The sequence below is a fragment of the Schistocerca cancellata genome, chromosome 6, assembly GCF_023864275.1.
Source record: "Schistocerca cancellata isolate TAMUIC-IGC-003103 chromosome 6, iqSchCanc2.1, whole genome shotgun sequence".
NCBI classification, from domain to species: domain Eukaryota; kingdom Metazoa; phylum Arthropoda; class Insecta; order Orthoptera; family Acrididae; genus Schistocerca; species Schistocerca cancellata.
Window position 1 is genome coordinate 349586140 of NC_064631.1, and position 19604 is coordinate 349605743.

A 19604-nucleotide genomic window follows, 5' to 3' on the forward strand; every position below is an offset into this window, starting at 1 on the left:
TAAACATGTTTAAAACATAGGAGGTAGAAGTGAACTAGAAATAAGCAATCAAGGACTTCCAAACCTCTAAAGGTGCAAAAGATTACATCTGAGAATGGGCAAGCCATGGATAGGCTTCTAGGCGCAAACTTCACAAAATGCGAGTATTTACAAAGAAAAGGCTGACACTACAGATCGATTCAATATTACATTACAAGAGGAATGTCTTCAAAAGTGGGCCATGGTGCCTTTTATGTCTGGGTATAGCTGTGAGAAACTTTTACACCTATGAGCTTGCTCTCACTGAGAGTTATGAAGGTAATGGTAAGAAACAAGCCATAACTGAAGAAATTAGTTTCGTGGCAATAAAAGGTGTTCTGATACTGTGACAGAAGAGATTCCACTCAAGATTTAAGGAAGAAATGTCTCAAAGTGTGTGCTGCTGTATATTTATTTGTCTTTATGTACAACTGTTTCTTCATACTTTATTTTTCTTCCACACCTTCCCTCATTTAATTTTCTAATTGCATTCTTAACCTCTCCCTCTTTTGCCAATTTCATGTTTATCTTTCTCTTGCCCTCCTAGCTTCATATTTGTTTTCTTTTTCACTTCTATTTAATTCTATGTGACTTCTTGATCATTTAATCTTCCCCTACTTCTGATTTTCAGTCATTCACATTCAAGTTTTTAGTTTCACCCTACACTTCTACCTTATTACATACAGAGGTCGCATAAGATAAATTGGCCCATGCACAGAAATGCATTCTTGGTTTCAGTGCCGAGTTTGTTCACTCCTCTGTTCTGAGGGGGCAGCTGCCTCAGTTGCCTGTCACCTACTGAGCCGTGCGCATCATCACTTGTCTCTTCATTTTCTGCCTGCTTTGACTACAAAGTGGGAATGGAGACAAATGCACACTGGCTGCATGGCAACATTTCTCAAACTATTCGGTTAAAGAAACTTTCCACATGCAGCTCACAGCCTCATTCATAAGCTTCATGATTAACTACCTATCATTTTGTTAATGGTTATAATATCTATGACATTTTTTTTACTACGCAATATACTGCAAAAGATTTGAATACTTTGCAATGAAAAACGGAGCTCACAAATAATTTGCATTTGGTGCATATTACACCACATAATGCTACATAAAAAATATAATCAATATACTGAATTTTTGTGTAAGCTGGAGATGAGCTTATAACGATACAGCCTTCCCCAAAAATCATATGAAATGTCTGATACCACCTTTTTTAAATGCATCTGAATAGTTATCAGACAATTCAGTGCCTCCTAAGGCCTTGTTTGTGTGTCTTTATATCATTCTGTCCTATCTAATAAAAAACTTTATGTTCATTGCAAAGGCATGTGGAATGTTCTGGAAGGAAGTGTGTTGTCATAATTATTGGTGGATTGTTGTCATTGATAAAATTATGGACATACACTAAATTAAGTAACTAATAAAAAAAATGAAGTTATAAGTCCTTAGCAATAAATAACTAGAGACTGCAGAGATGTTAGCATGAAAAATCAATGCTTCTAATTAACAATATGGTAATCTAAAAATCCAGTAACAGAAGACCTCACTATCTTGAGAAACAGCTTAAAAGTTATTACCATGTGATGTATTTTCATTTGTTATTTGTTTTTATGTCTTCCTCTGTAATTTATATTCTTTGTGATTACATTTCTAATTAACTCCCCAATTGTTTACATCTCACAATTTTCCAATTTCCACAATCTGAAGCCTTATTTGTGCATTTTATATATGTAATCAGATAAAGCACAAGCTCTGTACTACCATTGAATATCAGTAACAAAATCCGAACTGTAATTAATTATACAATTAAAATAATACATGAGACGTTATTGTAATTAAAGTTCAGAATGATTTTCTTATGGAAAATTAAAGATATTACTATAAAGGTTGTCATTCAATATTGTATTGTATACCTTATTCGGCTGTAACATCAGTTTCTTTACGTTTTGTAAATTTTAATTGTAACATCAAAATTATACAAAATTAATAATGCTTTATTTTGGAAGCTATTGTTAAAATTCTACATGCAGCGATGCTGCGACAAGTCAGTTTTGAAATTAGTTTAGGAAGTCAAAGAGATCTGTACGTGTTTTGTTTAAATGACGAGTGCGCAGTTTGGATGTCAATTAATGTGAATAAATTTTGTGAAATACGAAAATTTTGCATTCATTCATCAATTGACCAGGCAGAAGAAAATTAAGTTAAGTAACATTAAATGAACCATTACAAATGGTGGAGTTGAGTTGTGATCGATGTTTGAAATGTGGAAATATGTTTAACAAGTGACTGTTTCAGGTGAACGTAAGACGAATGCCAAGCATAAATTGTCTTGAAAAATTTTGTGTTATGGACGCACAGAACGAATGGATGTTGCCCCATGGAAGAGTTGGTCTAGATAAAAAGGACCAAATTCTCGGACAACACAGTCAACCATCAGATGAGTAACAGTTTACGTTTTTAATTAAACAGTTTTGTGACAGTGACAACCATTTGTGTGGGAAGTTTTTATATTTTGTAATTTACCATGGCTGATAACAACAAGGTAAAAATGAGTGAGGAAAAACTCATAAGCAGCGAACCAATGGAAAACAGTTCGACATAGGAGCAAGTATCAGTGAACTATCACCCAGTAGTAATCAAAGTGTAGAACGAAGCTTTGGTGGAGAGGGTTCCAGTGAAAATGTCACCATGAGTACTCCAATTGCACAGGGAAGAGTAGGTGAAGATGATTTGTTAATGTTATTAATGGAGCATATGAGAGAAGTGAAGGAACAGATGGGACAGATTAAGGATATTGATCAACAGGGTCTATAGTTAAATCGGCAGTTCAGTGAACAAATGGCGGAATTAAAGAATACTGTTACTGAAAATACTAATCAGATTAGGGAAACCCAGGAGGGTTTGGCAGCACTAAGAGTTACTGTTGAGACAGGATAGGGTGAACTCAATACTTGTGTAGGAGCAGTAGAAGGAAGGTTAGAGATGTTAGCAACTTTCACACAAGAGTTGTCCAAAAACAAGGAGGGATTCGAAAAACTAGATAAACATGTAGAAGTAGAAAATTCTAAACTTAAAGTAGAGGTTGTTCAGACTAGGAGACTGTTAGAAGAGAAAGCTTACAAAAGGAACTCTGAGCTAAAACTTACATGCATTTCCAATCAAATAAGTAATGTAGAACTAAAGTATGATGAAAAAATAAATTTATGCAAAAGTAATGTTGTAGGTTTAAGTAAGACACTTGTAGACTTACAAGAGGGTGTAGCTCAAAGAAATTTTGTTTGTAATACTAATTGTGTATGGGGTGGCATACCTTTAAAATGTCAGGAGATTGTAAATTGCACCCTGTTGATTTTTTTACAGCAGTGTCAAGATAATTTTAGTAATGACATGACAGACAATGTTAAACTTAAATTTGTTAAGAGATTTTTGGATGGAGAAGCAATCTCTTGGGCCAATCAAAATGTTAATTGTACCATGTCATTTGATGAATTTGAAAGAAAGTTCTTAAATAAGTTTTGGTCAGAATCTGAGCAAGCTAGGATTAAGAGTGTGTTTTTGAATAGTTGAATATACAGGGAAGGTGATGGTAGCTTGAAGTGTTTTTGTGAACACCAATTGAGGAAATTAGTACACCTAGACAAAACTTTTGATGGACTAATACAAATAGATGTCTTAAAAAGGAGGTATCCAAAAAGAGTACAGTGGGAGTTGATTTATGGACCAGATGACTCTGTAGATCAGTTCTTGAGATATGTAGATAAATTGGATAGAACCGTTGAGAGAAATGAGAGGTTAAGTAATGGCAGATTTGGAAATCAACCATCTGGAGGGTGGAATTAGAGCAGGAATCAAGATAGGAGTGACAATGAAAATAATATATATATATATATATATATATATATATATTTATATATATATATATATATATAGGAGCACTCACTACACTAAATATACACACTAGGCAGAGATCAGAACAAACCAACACACAGAAGAAACGCACAAAACCAGCATGGCAACACAGGTTACAGATCAGAATAGAAAAACTGAGAAAAGATATCGGACAGCTAACACAATTTATAAGAAATGAAATATCAGACAAAAAACGAAAAAGGTTAGGTAAAATCTCACAACAAGAAGCAATAGAGCAATTAGATGAAAAAAAGCAGAAATTGCAAGCATTGGCCAAACGACTTAGAAGATACATAAAAAGGGAAAATAGAAGGGAAAAAACCAGACATTCAACACAAACCAAAAGAGATTTTACCAAACAATGGATAACACACACATTAAAATAGACAATCCACCAAACATAACAGACATGGAACACTTCTGGAGCAGCATATGGTCAAACCCGGTACAACATAACAGGCATGCACGGTGGATACAAGCAGAAACAGACACATACAAGATGATACCACAAATGCCTGAAGTGATAATTTTGCAACATGAAGTCACCCGAGCAATTAATTCTACACACAATTGGAAAGCCCCTGGAAATGATAAAATAGCAAATTACTGGCTAAAGAAGTTCACCTCAACACATTCACATCTAACTAAATCATTTAACAGTTACATTGCAGACCCATACACATTCCCTGATACACTTGCACATGGAATAACCTATCTGAAACCTAAAGATCAAGCAGACACAGCAAACCCAGCTAAATATCGCCCCATAACATGCCTACCAACAATATACAAAATATTAACTTCAGTCATCACACAGAAATTAATGACACATACAACACAGAACAAAATTATAAATGAAGAACAAAAAGGCTGCTGCAAAGGAGCACAAGGATGTAAAGAGCAACTGATAATAGATACAGAGGTGACATATCAAGCGAAAACTAAACAAAGGTCCCTACACTACGCATACATTGATTACCAAAAAGCGTTTGATAGTGTACCCCACTCATGGTTACTACAGATTTTGGAAATATACAAAATAGATCCTAAATTGATACAGTTTCTAAACACAGTAATGAAAAACTGGAAAACCACACTTAATATCCAAACAAATTCAGATAACATCACATCACAGCCAATACAGATTAAGCGTGGAATATACCAAGGAGACTCATTAAGTCCTTTCTGGTTCTGTCTTGCTCTGAACCCACTATCCAACATGCTAAATAATACAAATTATGGATACAATATTACTGGAACATACCCACACAAAATCACACATTTGCTATACATGGATGATCTAAAACTACTGGCAGCAACAAATCAACAACTCAACCAATTACTAAAGATAACAGAAGTATTCAGCAATGATATAAATATGGCTTTTGGAACAGACAAATGTAAGAAAAATAGCATAGTCAAGGGAAAACACACTAAACAAGAAGATTACATATTGGATAACCACAGCGACTGCATAGAAGCAATGGAAAAAACAGATGCCTATAAATACCTAGGATACAGACAAAAAATAGGAATAGATAATACAAATATTAAAGAAGAACTAAAAGAAAAATATAGACAAAGACTAACAAAAATACTGAAAACAGAATTGACAGCAAGAAACAAGACAAAAGCTATAAATACTTATGCTATACCAGTATTGACCTACTCATTTGGAGTAGTGAAATGGAGTGACACAGACCTAGAAGCACTCGATACACTTACACGATCACAATGCCACAAATATAGAATACATCACATACATTCAGCAACAGAAAGATTCACATTAAGCAGAAAGGAAGGTGGAAGGGGATTTATAGATATAAATCAACCTACATTATGGACAGGTAGACAATTTAAGAAAATTCTTTCTAGAACGAGCAGAAACTAGCAAAATACACAAAGCAATCACTCATATAAATACATCAGCTACACCATTGCAATTTCATAACCACTTCTACAACCCTTTAGATCACATAACATCAACAGATACAAAGAAAGTAAATTGGAAAAAGAAAACACTACACGGCAAGCACCCGTATCATCTAACACAGCCACACATAGATCAAGACGCATCCAACACATGGCTAAGAAACAGCAATATATACAGTGAGACGGAAGGATTCATGATCGCAATACAGGATCAAACAATAAACACCAGATATTACAGCAAGCATATTATTAAAGATCCCAATACCACAACAGATAAATGCAGACTTTGCAAACAACAAATAGAAACAGTAGATCCCATCACAAGCGGATGTACAATACTAGCAAATACAGAATACCCCAGAAGACATGACAATGTAGCAAAAATAATACATCAACAACTTGCCATAAAACATAAACTAATAAAACAACACGTTCCCACATACAAGTACACACCACAAAATGTACTGGAGAATGATGAATACAAATTATACTGGAACAGAACGATTATAACAGATAAAACAACACCACATATAAACCTGACATCATACTCACCAATAAAAAGAAGAAATTAACACAACTAATTGAAATATCCATACCCAACACAACAAATATACAGAAGAAAACAGGAGAAAAAATTGAAAAATACATCCAACTGGCTGAGGAAGTCAAGGACATGTGGCATCAGGATAAAGTCGACATTATCCCAATTATACTATCAACTACAGGAGTCATACCTCACAATATTCACCAGTACATCAATGCAATACAGCTACATCCAAACATATATATACAACTACAAAAATCTGTAATTATTGATACATGTTCAATTACCCGAAAGTTCCTAAATGCAATATAACATATACCATACAGTTACAAGGAAGTCACGCTTGACCGAGGTCCACGTCACGTTCCATTTTTAACCAGACTTAAGTCTGAGAAAAAAAAGTCAATAATAATAATAATAAGGAAGTCACACTTGATCAAGGTCCGCGTCACTGTCCATTTTTGACCAGACATAACGTCTGAGAAGAGAAAGAAATAATAATAATAATAGTGGTTGCAATAGACGCATTAACCACAGAAATGGGAATGGAAACAGAGGATATGACAACAGGGAGAGACCTTGAGAGAATAATAACAAACAGTTGGATAATCACCAATCAAGACCAGGAAATTTAAACTGATGGACACCTCATTGGGATCCTGTCAGTTTGGGGCAAGAAATAAGTACTGAAATCAGTCTAAACACCACCAGCCTAGAGACATCGAAAACAATTACAGAAGACACAATTATTGAAATGGAAATGGCAGAACTAATTTAAGAAGAGCACACCAGATTAGCAAATTACAGTTAGTCAGTAAATTCTGGAAAAGTATGAATGAAACTGTTGAAGATGGAAGCAATAGCATCTATAAGAATGTTGAAGAGGTTCTGTTAGGAGGAGGAAACTATCTCAAGTCTATATAATCAGTGTGGCAAAGAAAATGTTGGTTCTGATGATAATCCTGATGAGTTTGGATTAGGTAAATTAATGGAGGAAGAATCTAAACTGTTAAGCACTTAAGTGATGATACTTGTACTGGTGTACTTGTCAACAACTCTGATGATCATTGTAAAGATGATGTAGAAGTGCCCAGTATTGGAGATGATAGCATGTGTGACGATGTTGATAGTGAAAGTGACACTAGTAATGATGAGTGGGAGGAAGAATTAGACAGCATTGTGTATATGGAGGTTAAAGAAGATTTCATTAATGGGGAGGAAGATGATGTCAGTAGCATTTGTGAAGAATATGAGAACCAGATTGTACCAATGGAAACTGGGAAGGTATCATCAGATAAGGAACGTGTGGACAGACATTATGATTTAGATGTGATGCTAGAAACTTTATAGGATACTTACCAAGGTTATAGTGACAGTGACAGAGTACAAAAAGAGTCATCAACATTATTTGTGAAGAATTGCATTCCAACTGGGAAAGCAGAACCAATCAGCAGGCTTACAGTGAGATCAGTTCCGGGAAAAGTATACAGGTGTAAAAGAGGGACATGACATCAAGCAATCATCTGATGTAGCTCTAAGCAAAATTCAGACAAGTAAGAGAAACTGAGAAGAAAAAATTGTATAAACGACTTGGACTTTAGAGAGACTGAGGGTGATTTGTTGCAAGAAGATGAGGAAAGCAGGAAGGAAAAAGTTTTGGATTGCCCGTATTGTTGTTGTTGTTGTGGTCTTCAGTCCTGAGACTGGTTTGATGCAGCTCTCCATGCTACCCTATCCTGTGCAAGCTGCTTCATCTCCCAGTACCTACTGCAACCTACATCCTTCTGAATCTGCTTAGTGTATTCATCTCTTGGTCTCCCTCTATGATTTATACCCTCCACGCTGCCCTCCAATACTAAACTGGTGATCCCTTGATGCCTCAAAACATGTCCTACAAACCAATCCCTTCTTCTGGTCAAGTTGTGCCACAAACTTCTCTTCTCCCCAATCCTATTCAATACTTCCTCATTAGTTATGTGATCTACCCATCTAATCTTCAGCATTCTTCTGTAGCACCACATTTTGAAAGCTTCTATTCTCTTCTTGTCCAAACTATTTATCATCCATGTTTCACTTCCATACATGGCTACACTCCATACAAATACTTTCAGAAACGACTTCCTGACATTTAAATCTATACTTAATGTTAACAAATTTCTCTTCTTAAGAAATGCTTTCCTTGCCATTGCCAGTCTACATTTTATATCATCTCTACTTCAACCATCATCAGTTATTTTGCTCCCCAAATAGCAAAACTCCCTTACTACTTTAAGTGTTCATTTCCTAATCTAATTCCCTCAGCATCACCCAACTTAATCCGACTACATTCCATTATCCTCGTTTTGCTTTTGTTGATGTTCATCTTATATCCTCCTTTCAAGACACTGTCCATTCCGTTCAACTGCTCTTTCAAGTCCTTTGCTGTCTCTGACAGAATTACAATGTCATCGGCGAACCTCAAAGTTTTTATTTGGTCTCCATGGATTTTAATACGTACTCCAACTTATTCTTTTGTTTCCTTCACTGCTTGCTCAATATATAGATTGAATAATATTGAAGAGAGGCTACAACCCTGTCTCACTCCCTTCTCAACCACTGCTTCCCTTTCATGTCCCTCAACTCTTATAACTGCCATATGGTTTCTGTACAAATTGTAAATAGCCTTTCGCTCCCTGTATTTTACCCCTGCCACCTTTAGAATTTGAAAGAGAGTATTCCAGTCAACATTGTCAAAAGCTTTCTCTAAGTTGACAAATCCTAGAAATGAAGGTTTGCCTTTCCTTATTCTTTCTTCTAAGGTAAGTCGTAAGGTCAGTATTGCCTCACACGTTCCAGTATTTCTTCTTCTTGAAGTCTGAGGGAATTTCGCCTGTTTCATACATCTTGCTCACCAGATGGTAGAGTTTTGTCCGGACTGGCTCTCCAAAGGCCGTCAGTAGTTCCAATGGAATGTTGTCTACTCCGGGGGCCTTGTTTCGACTCAGGTCTTTCAGTGCTCTGTCAAACTCTTCACGCATTATTGTATCTCCCATTTCATCTTCATCTACATCCTCTTCCATTTCCAAAATATTTTCCTGAAGTACATCGTCCTTGTACAAGGTGTGGCCAGAAAAAAACCGGACTAGTACTGGTGAAACAATAAAACGAATGCAGTAAGGCTGAAAGTCGCGTGGCCTGTCACGTGACTCTCGCTCCGCCTACTGATCGAGTTTCATCTGCCTCCTGCACTCAGTCTGCCCGTGGCGTCTGTTTTAAGTAGTTGACGTTTTGTCTGTGTGTCGGAAAATGTTGAGTGTACAGAAAGAACAGCGTGTTAACATCAAATTTTGTTTCAAACTAGGAAAATCTGCAAGTGAAACGTTTGTAATGTTACAACAAGTGTACGGCGATGATTGTTTATCGCGAACACAAGTGTTTGAGTGGTTTAAACGATTTAAAGATGGCCGCGAAGACACCAGTGATGACACTCGCACTGGCAGACCATTGTCAGCAAAAACTGATGCAAACATTGAAAAAATCGTTTAACTTGTTCGACAAGATCACCGTTTAACAATCAGAGCAGAGCAGCGATCTTGTCGAACAAGTTTACCGATTTTTTCAATGTTTGCATCAGTTTTTGCTGACAATGGTCTGCCAGTGTGAGTGTCATCACTGGTGTCTTCGCGGCCATCTTTAAATCGTTTAAACCACTCAAACACTTGTGTTCGCGATGAACAATCATCGCCGTATACTTGTTGTAACATTACAAACCTTTCACTTGCAGATTTTCCTAGTTTGAAACAAAATTTGATGTTAACATTCTGTTCTTTCTGGACACTCAACATTTTTCGACGCACAGACAAAACGTCAAGTACTTAAAACAGATGCCACGGGCAGACTGAGTGCAGGAGGCAGATGAAACTCTAGCAGTAGGCGGAGCGAGAATCACGCGACTTTCAGCCTTATTGCATTTGTTTTATTGTTTCACCAGTACTAGTCCGGTTTTTTCTAGACACACCTCGTATAGACCCTCTATATACTCCTTCCACCTTTCTGCTTACCCTTCTTTGCTTAGAACTGGGTTTCCATCTGAGCTCTTTATGTTCATACAAGTGGTTCTCTTATCTCCAAAGGTCTCTTTAACTTTCCTGCAGGCAGTATCTATCTTACCCCTCGTGAGATAAGCCTCTACATCCTTACATTTGTCCTCTAGCCATCCCTGCTTAGCCATTTTGCACTTCCTATCGATCTCATTTTTGAGACATTTGTATTCCTTTGTGCCTGCTTCATTTACTGCATTTTTGTATTTTCTCCTTTCATCAATTAAATTCAATATTTCTTCTGTTACCCAAGGATTTCTACTAGCCCTCGTCTTTTTACCTACTTGATCCTCTGCTGCCTTCACTACTTCATCCCTCAAACCTACCCATTCTTCTTCTACTGTATTTCTTTCCCCCATTCCTGTCAATTGTTCCCTTATGCTCTCCCTGAAACTCTGTACAACCTCTGGTTCTTTCAGTTTATCCAGGTCCCATCTCTTTAAATTCCCACCTTTTTGCAGTTTCTTCAGTTTTAATCTACAGGTCATAACCAATAGATTGTGGTCAGAGTCCACATCTGCACCTGGAAATGTCTTACAATTTAAAACCTGGTTCCTAAATCTCTGTCTTACCATTATATAGTCTATCTGATACCTTCTAGTATCTCCAGGATTCTTCCATGTATACAACCTTCTTTTACGATTCTTGAACCAAGTGTTAGCTATGATTTAGTTGTGCTCTGTGCAAAATTCTACCAAGCGGCTTCCTCTTTCATTTCTTCCCCCCAATCCATATTCACCTACTACGTTTCCTTCTCTCCCTTTTCCTACTACCAAATTCCAGTCACCCATGACTATTAAATTTTCATCTCCCTTCACTATCTGAATAATTTCTTTTATTTCATCATACATTTCTTCAATTTCTTCATCATCTGCAGAGCTAGTCGGCATATAAACTTTTACTACTGTCGTAGGCGTGGGCTTCGTATCTATCTTGGCCACAATAACGCGTTCACTATGCTGTTTGTAGTAGCTTACCCGCATTCCTATTTTCCTATTCATTATTAAACCTACTCCTGCATTACCCCTATTTGATTTTGTGTTTATAACTCTGTATTCACCTGACCAGAAGTCTAGTTCCTCCTGGCACCGAACTTCACTAATTCCCACTATATCTAATTTTAACCTATACATTTCCCTTTTTAAATTTTCTAACCTACCTGCCCGATTAAGTGATCTGACATTCCACGCTCCGATCCGTAGAACGCCAGTTTTCTTTCTCCTGATAACGACATCCTCTAGAGTAGTCCCCGCCCGGAGATCCGAATGGGGGACTATTTTACCTCCGGAATATTTTACCCAAGAGGACGCCATCATCATTTAATCATACAGTAAAGCTGCATGCCCTCGGGAAAAATTACGGCCGTAGTTTCCCCTTGCTTTCAGCTGTTCGCAGTACCAGCACAGCAAGGCCGTTTTGGTTATTGTTACAAGGGCAGATCAGTCAATCATCCAGACTGTTGCCCTTGCAACTACTGAAAAGGCTGCTGCCCCTCTTCAGGAACCACACGTTTGTCTGCCCTCTCAACAGATACCCCTCCATTGTGGTTGCACCTACGGTACAGCTATCTGTATCGCTGAGGCACGCAAGCCTCCCCACCAACGGCAAGGTCCATGGTTCATGGGGGGGAAAATTGCCCGTATATACATATAAAATTTGCAAATTATGAAGGAGTTTGCCTATTAGACACAGGTAGTCCTGTTTGTACCATTTCTGAAAAATTTAGAGACCAGGTAAGACATAGTGCTGGCTTTGAAGAATATCCTCTTATTGGAATCAAAATTAAGGGAGCAATTGGTAGGCACAGCAGAGTTGTAAACAGGCGAGCCTTAATATCTTTCACCATTAATGATGTACAATATAACCAAGAATGTTTTGTTCGGAATGAAGGATACAAGGAGTAAATGCAGATTTTGACTGGAGTAACAAACACTTAAGGCTTACCAACCCAAAGACAGATGTAACACATGTGACTGAACTATTCATCCAAAACTGCCTAGAGCACAATTTTCAAATCAGAGGAGTGATTTGTGCAAATGAAAAGATTGACATTAACGAGGAAGACAATGAAGAAGAATGCAGTGAAGACAGGTATGCTGAACTGGTGGCCACCAAACTAAAAGAAGCTGGAAATCTAGATGAAGACAAGACAGATCAATTAGGTAGTTCGTTGTGGGAATGCACAGATGTGTTTAGCAAGAAACCTGGGAAAGTGAAAAACTATGAATGTAGACTTAGACTAAAACCTCACAAGCCATTTTTTATCAAACCATATGGAGTAAGTGTCAAACACCAAGAAAAAATAATATGATGTACAAGCCCTCAGGAGGACACATCTTTGTGTAAAGTGTGTGGTGAGGACTAGGTCTCTGAGCTACGTAGCATTCTATTTTTCTTCTTTTCGTTTTTGGGTGCTACATCTTTTACTAATCTGTAAACTAGTACTGAAGTTCTCTCTTACTGAAAATACTATCCATTCTCTGTAGTATAAGTTTTCTGTATGTAATATGACTATTCAGTGACATTATTTGAGGAATAATTTGAAAATGTAAACTGTGTACTAAATTTGACTTTCCTACAATAGTGATTGACCGATTATTGTAGTTATACTCTGTAGAGCAAGTATTTGATTTGTGGGCGCTTCTTTGAGAATTACGGGACCTTCTTTGAGAATTACAGGCATGGTCATGATTTTATGAATTTGCTGCTGAGATGAACAAATGGACAATGGTAAAGATGTACATGTGTTACTAAATGGGCAAGTTGCACTGTGACAAAAGACATTTTGTGAAAAGTTTGTTATTACAAGATGGTGTGATGATGAGCAGTCAGCGAGTTTGTTAGATATGATAAAGAGTTAAAAGAAATCTAGGGGATAAGTTTACTGTATAGTGGAATATACTGAAATATTAATCAAACAGAAAGGATACATATATAATTCATGTTTGGTTCATTAACTTTACTCTGTATATAGCTAAATTTTTACAGTTTAGAGATGCTTAATTTCGTGTGATTTTGTTTGTAAATATGCTGATAGTATAGGGTAATATGTGAATGCTTTTGATATATTCATACCTGGTGTGACCTGAATTGTAAACTACACAAGTACCTTGAGTAACGGGTTCATCCCTGTTCCTACCTAGAGAACTGTATCCTAGATCTTTATCTGACCTGGAAGGGAAAATTAAAAAACTGTGAAACTAATAGTGGACTGTGTTATTGCAGTGTAGAGACTGCCAGAAAAATAGGGGTTGTAGACACAAGATGGACAATGCAAAAGGACTGATGATTGTGAGCTGCTAATTCCTTAAGATGTGCAATGTGAACCAGTGACTGGGGTGACAGCTAAGAAAAGAGCGCTTTTTTTATTTTGTGTATGTATTTAGCAGCCATTCATACAAGTAATACTTGTAAGAGTGGCGGCGGAATAACAACACAGCCTGCCCCTAAATTCATATGAAATGTCTGATGCCACCTTTCTTAGATGCATCTGGATAGTTATCGGTCAAGGAAAACATGTGTTGTCATAATTATCGGTGGATTTTTGTCATTGATAAAATTATGGACATAGACTAAATTGAGTAACTAATCAAAAAAATGAAGTTATAAGTCCTTAGCAATATATAACTAGAGACAGTAGAGATGTAAGCATGAAAAATCAATGCTTCTAATTAACAATATGGTAATCTAAAAATCCAATAACAGAAGACCTCACTATCTTGAGAAACAGCTTAAAAGTTATTACCATGTGATGTATTTTCATTTGTTATTTATTTTTATGTCTTCCTCTGTAATCTATATTCTTTGTGATTACATTTCTAATTAACTCCCCAATTGTTTACATCTCACAATTTTCCAATTTCCACAATTTGAGGCTTTATTTTTGCATTTTATATATGTAATCAGATAAAGCGCAAGCTCTGTACTGCCACTGAATATCAGTAACCAAATCCAAACTGTAATTAATTATATAACTAAAATAAAACATGAGACATTATTGTAATTAAAGTTCAGAATGATTTTCTTATGGAAAATTAAAGATATTACTATAAAAGATTGTCATTCAATATTGTATTGTATACCTTATTCGGCTGTAACATCAGTTTCTGTACGCTTTGTAAATTTTAATTGTAACATCAAAATTATAAAAAATTACTAATGCTTTATTTTGGAAGCTATTGTAGAAATTCTACATGCAGCAATGCTGCAACTAGTGAGTTTTGGTGTTACTTTTGGAAGTCAAAGAGATCAGTGAAGTCTGTCCGTGTTTTGTTTAAATGACGAGTGTGCAGTTCGGATGTCAATTAATGTGAATAAATTTTGTGAAATATGAAAATTTCGCATTCATTCATCAATGGACCAGGCCGAAGAAACTTAAGTTAAGTACAATTAAGCATGAATCATTACAAGCTCTATATCTATCACAAACCTCATAGAAATTGACTGTATGTTGTGCACTCACTTCTGACTGTGTGCGCAAATGATAAGAGTGCAATGGCATATTTATAACATCTCTTATATCTCAAATGGTTCGAGACACCAAAACAAATTTTTGGCAAATTTCACACAAAGTGGAGACTGACTCTTATTTTTATACCAAGCATGAACATTTCACAAGCTATTTACCTCACTGTGCTCAATTGTTTGATTAAAAGTAGAGTGTTTCAGAGTCTCATCACAAGTGCAACTCCTTCAACACGTTAGGTGAAATTGTGTAAATCCCATTGTGTTTCTTTTTGCAAAAAGAAGCTACTTTTCACACATCAAAAAGATAAAGAAAAAAGGTGCACAAGATAGGCAAGAATAAATCACACTCACTGTTGCGATTTCAACGTAATCCTACACCCATTGTGTTTTTAATAATAAATGGTTGACATGTTTAACACAGTCATTTGCAGACTCTCTAACTGTAGCTTACAAGTTCCACATGGTAGACATTTGTGTGAAGGTTTCACCTGGAGACCACCACCTCCCCTACTGTGCTGTCCCATCCACAGCCCATTTGTTTCTGATCAGGATTTTTCAACTTTATGTTACTATGTATATTTCCCAAAATGTTAGGCCTAAAATGAAATTACCACTTTTTTTATGCTTCGCTACTGTTAGATAACAACACTATATCATATAGAGTTATATTTTCTGTCAATACCGTTTTATTCTTTAATTAACATTTGTTAGGTTGACGTGAAGGCATGAAAAAGCACAATCAACAGGCAGTAAATGCACTCAATTTACATATACAAGCTCTCCTCCCTCTCACCAATTTACAAAGCTCATTCATAATAGTTTACATCTCCACGACATTTTCAAAATAAGAATGAAATGATGGTTACATGTTGACAAAATATTACAACACTACTGTAATCCAGCAAAGTGCAAAAAAATTCATTTTAGGTTTAACATTCTGGTAAATGTATGTTACATAATACACAGCCTCCATAAATTATAGTTACAATTTAAGACTTTAATAACTTTAAAACTATACTAGATAATAACAAATGGTTTTCGAAATTTGATAAGATACCTCAAAGTTCTTTTTATCTTCCAGGCGGTGCAATTTTGATAAAAAACTGAACTTGAAAACCTGGTAAAATGTGGACGCCACAGGAGAAAGGTCAGTGTGCGGCCCAGTTCACATAGGTGACATCTGATACCCAAGTGCACCGAAACTCTCAAACATGGTATGGAAAGCAACCAATGTTCTGATCAACTATTCACGTTTGACATACGTCACTTATGGAAACAGGCAGTTCTCTCTACAAAAAGATGTCAAAAAATGGTTCAAATGGCTCTAAGCACTATGGGACTTAACATCTGAGGTCATCAGTCCCCTACACTTAGAACTACTTAAACTTAAATAACCTAAGCACATCACACACATGCATGCCCAAGGCAGGATTCGAACCTGCGACTGTAGCAGCAGGGTGATTCTGCACTGAAGTGCCTAGAACTGCTCGGCCACAGTGGCTGGCTAAAAAAAGGGGGGGGGGGGGGGGTGTAAGGTTGTCCTCCTGTTTCAGACACTGACATGGTATGGCTGGTGTTTGCAAGAAGTCTGAAAAAATCTGTGTGTATGGTGGCCATAGAGTGTCAAATAAGATGATCAATAGTGCAGAACATCTTGCACGAGAGGTTACGGCTATATCCCTACAAGGTGCAGCTGCTGCAGGCATTAAAGCCAACAGAACGACCCCATTGTGAAGAGTTTGCAGTGGACATGCTGCGCAAGCCTGACACAAACAATGACTTTTTGAAAAGTTTGCAGGATACATGAAATGTTACCTAATCGGAGGAACTAATCTTTTCCAAACAGTCATAGTTTGTGTCAGTCTCACCTACCACATCCACAGCTAACTCTTCACCATGAGGTTTGTACGTAGGCTTTAATGCCTGAAGCAGCTGCACCTTTTAGGAATATAGCAGTAACCTCAAATGCAAGATAATGTGCACTATTGATCATCTCATTTCCAGTTCTCTAGCCACTGTACACACTGATTTTGTTGGGCTCCTCACAGCATCTTCACGTTACATGTGAAATAGAAAAAGACAGTCCCAAGGCCAGTGTTTGGTGTGGAGGGATGCGCAGTTGTACCATTATTCCATTCTTTTTCATCAAGTCTGCAGTCAATGGTGGTGTTTACCTTGACAAGAGTTTGCTGCACCAGAACTGCAACCTGATATCATATTTCAGCAGGATGGGACACCACAGCACTGGTCCCTAAATGTCCATCAGTCTATGGATGAAAAGTTTCCAGATGGGTGTAATGGACAAGATCGTACAATTTGATGGCTGCCACGATCCCCTGACCTCACACCTCTACACTACTTCCTGTGGGATTTTGCACAGAATCTGGTGTACCAAACCAAGGTTAGAGACATACAGGACTTGAAGATATGGATTCACAATGCATTTGAACATGTCACCCTGGAGATCATGAATAGCATGTGGAGAGAAAAGGAATTCAAACTATACATTCTCCGTGGCACTACGGGTGCACACATTGATGGTTATGAACAAATAAACAAAACTTTATGAGTTACCTCACCACGTACTGGAAAGTATTTGTTAATATCTAGTATGGTTTTACATGTGTTAAGGTCTTAAGTTGTAAAGATAATTTAAGGACATGCTGTACTGAAAAATTCTGATAAGGTTCAGATGACAAACTGGAGCCAAATATCAAATGTACTGAAGATTTGTTAATTCATCAACATCAACTTTGTCACTTTCAATACCTTTTTCCAATCTTGGAAGCACTTCTGGAGCTCACTTTTCGGTATGGTGTTCAGCTCCTCCATCAAATGTTTTCAATTCATCAATAGTGGCAAGACAATGTTCTTTCGTGGTTCTCTTCAGACTTGGGAATAGAAAGAAGTCACATGGGTTCATGTCTGACAAAAATGGTGGCTGAGGCAACATAGCCGTTTTGTTTTTTCCAAAAAATCATGAACATGCATTGACGTGTGAGCAGGAGCATTATTGTGATGCAATTTCTACGAGTGGTTCTGCCACAATTCTGGTCACTTTCTTAGGACTGGTTCACGCAAATGGCGCATAACTTCCAAGTAGTAATCCTTATTGACCTAAGGCAGGAACTGATGATGGATTTTCACAGGGTAACATGTGAACATTCGCAAGTGATTGAACTTTTTTTTGGTCCTGTCTCTACAGGCAGTTTCCAATGGGACAATTGGGCCTCAGTTTCGACATCATACCCATTTATCCATGTTTTGTCACGTGTTATAACCTTCTTTAGAAGTTCAGGATTGTGTCAACTTCATTCAGCAGTTCCTGAGCAACATAATTTTTGGTCAAAATACAACAATTTCTGAGCAAATTTTGCTGTTACACATTTCATGCCCAAAATGTCTGAAGAAATAGCTTAGCATGAGATAGTGGCTATGCCAACATTATCAGCAATCTTTCTGAAGGAGATTCAGCAATTTTCCAGAATCATTTTCCTCTCTTCTTCTTCACTGTTGTCAGTAATTTATGTGCTAAACTTCAACGTCGTCTTGATCATCTTTGAAATAGTTATACCAATAGTGATACTGAAACTTCACTGAGACCTAGTGTGTTCTACACATGAAGGATGTGTTTGCTCAAGGCAGAATGGTATTTCCATAATATATGGATTCCATAAATTAATCTTAACACATGGAACTGAAGATAACTTGACCCTGATAGATAAGTTGATGACACAGATGAAGTGCCAAGAAAGCAAACAAATGTTTACACAATAGTGAATGGACTCTCAGAATGTAATGCACAGCTCCAGAGGTCAGTAACTTTTACCATACAGTACTAATACAACACTAGGGCAACCAGTTACAATAGCCTACTCCTGGACAAGAGATTTTATGTTTACATTTGTCTTTAGCTAAACAAACATGAAACATTGTTCTATGTAACTCAATGATTACACGTACAGGAGAAATAGTTACTAATGGAATTCACTCAGTTCATTCTCAGATCTAATGTTTCTCATACATGTGAATGACAATTAATACATAGCAAGCAGAATTGGTTCTTTTGCCAGTTGACAAGAGCATCACCAAAAATCCCAGTAAAAATATATCAACAGAGGAAAGTGTATACAAAATGCTTAAGTGAATAATTGAAAAGAAAAGAATCTGACCTAAAATGACAATCTGGAGAGCAATCACGCTGTACATAATTTTTACTTCATTGTCTTGATCACAAAGTTTTTGAATAGAATTACAAGCTTTGGCTAGCCACCTTCAATGGAAGTGAAACGAAGTACGAAGGCAGTTCAATAAGTAATGCAACACATTTTTTTTTCTCAGCCAATTTTGGTTGAAAAAACCGGAAAATTCTTGTGGAATATTTTCAAACATGCCCACTTCATCTCGTATAGTTTCATTGATTTCCGACAGGTGGCAGCACTGTACGGAGCTGTTAAAATGGCATCTGTAACGGATGTGCGTTGCAAACAACTGGCAGTGATCGAGTTTCTTTTGGCGGAAAACCAGGGCATCTCAGATATTCATAGGCGCTTGCAGAATGTCTACGGTGATCTGGCAGTGGACAAAAGCACGGTGAGTCATTGGGCAAAGCGTGTGTCATCATCGCCGCAAGGTCAAGCAAGACTGTCTGA

General features: G+C 37.0%; 1 protein-coding gene across 2 annotated transcripts in view; it reads right to left on the bottom strand.

Moving 5' to 3' along the window:
• Positions 1–19604, bottom strand: part of LOC126191346 (ATP-dependent RNA helicase DHX30-like) — a 303809-nt gene that overhangs the window by 155308 nt on the left and 128897 nt on the right. The gene's annotated exons all lie outside the window — the stretch shown is intronic.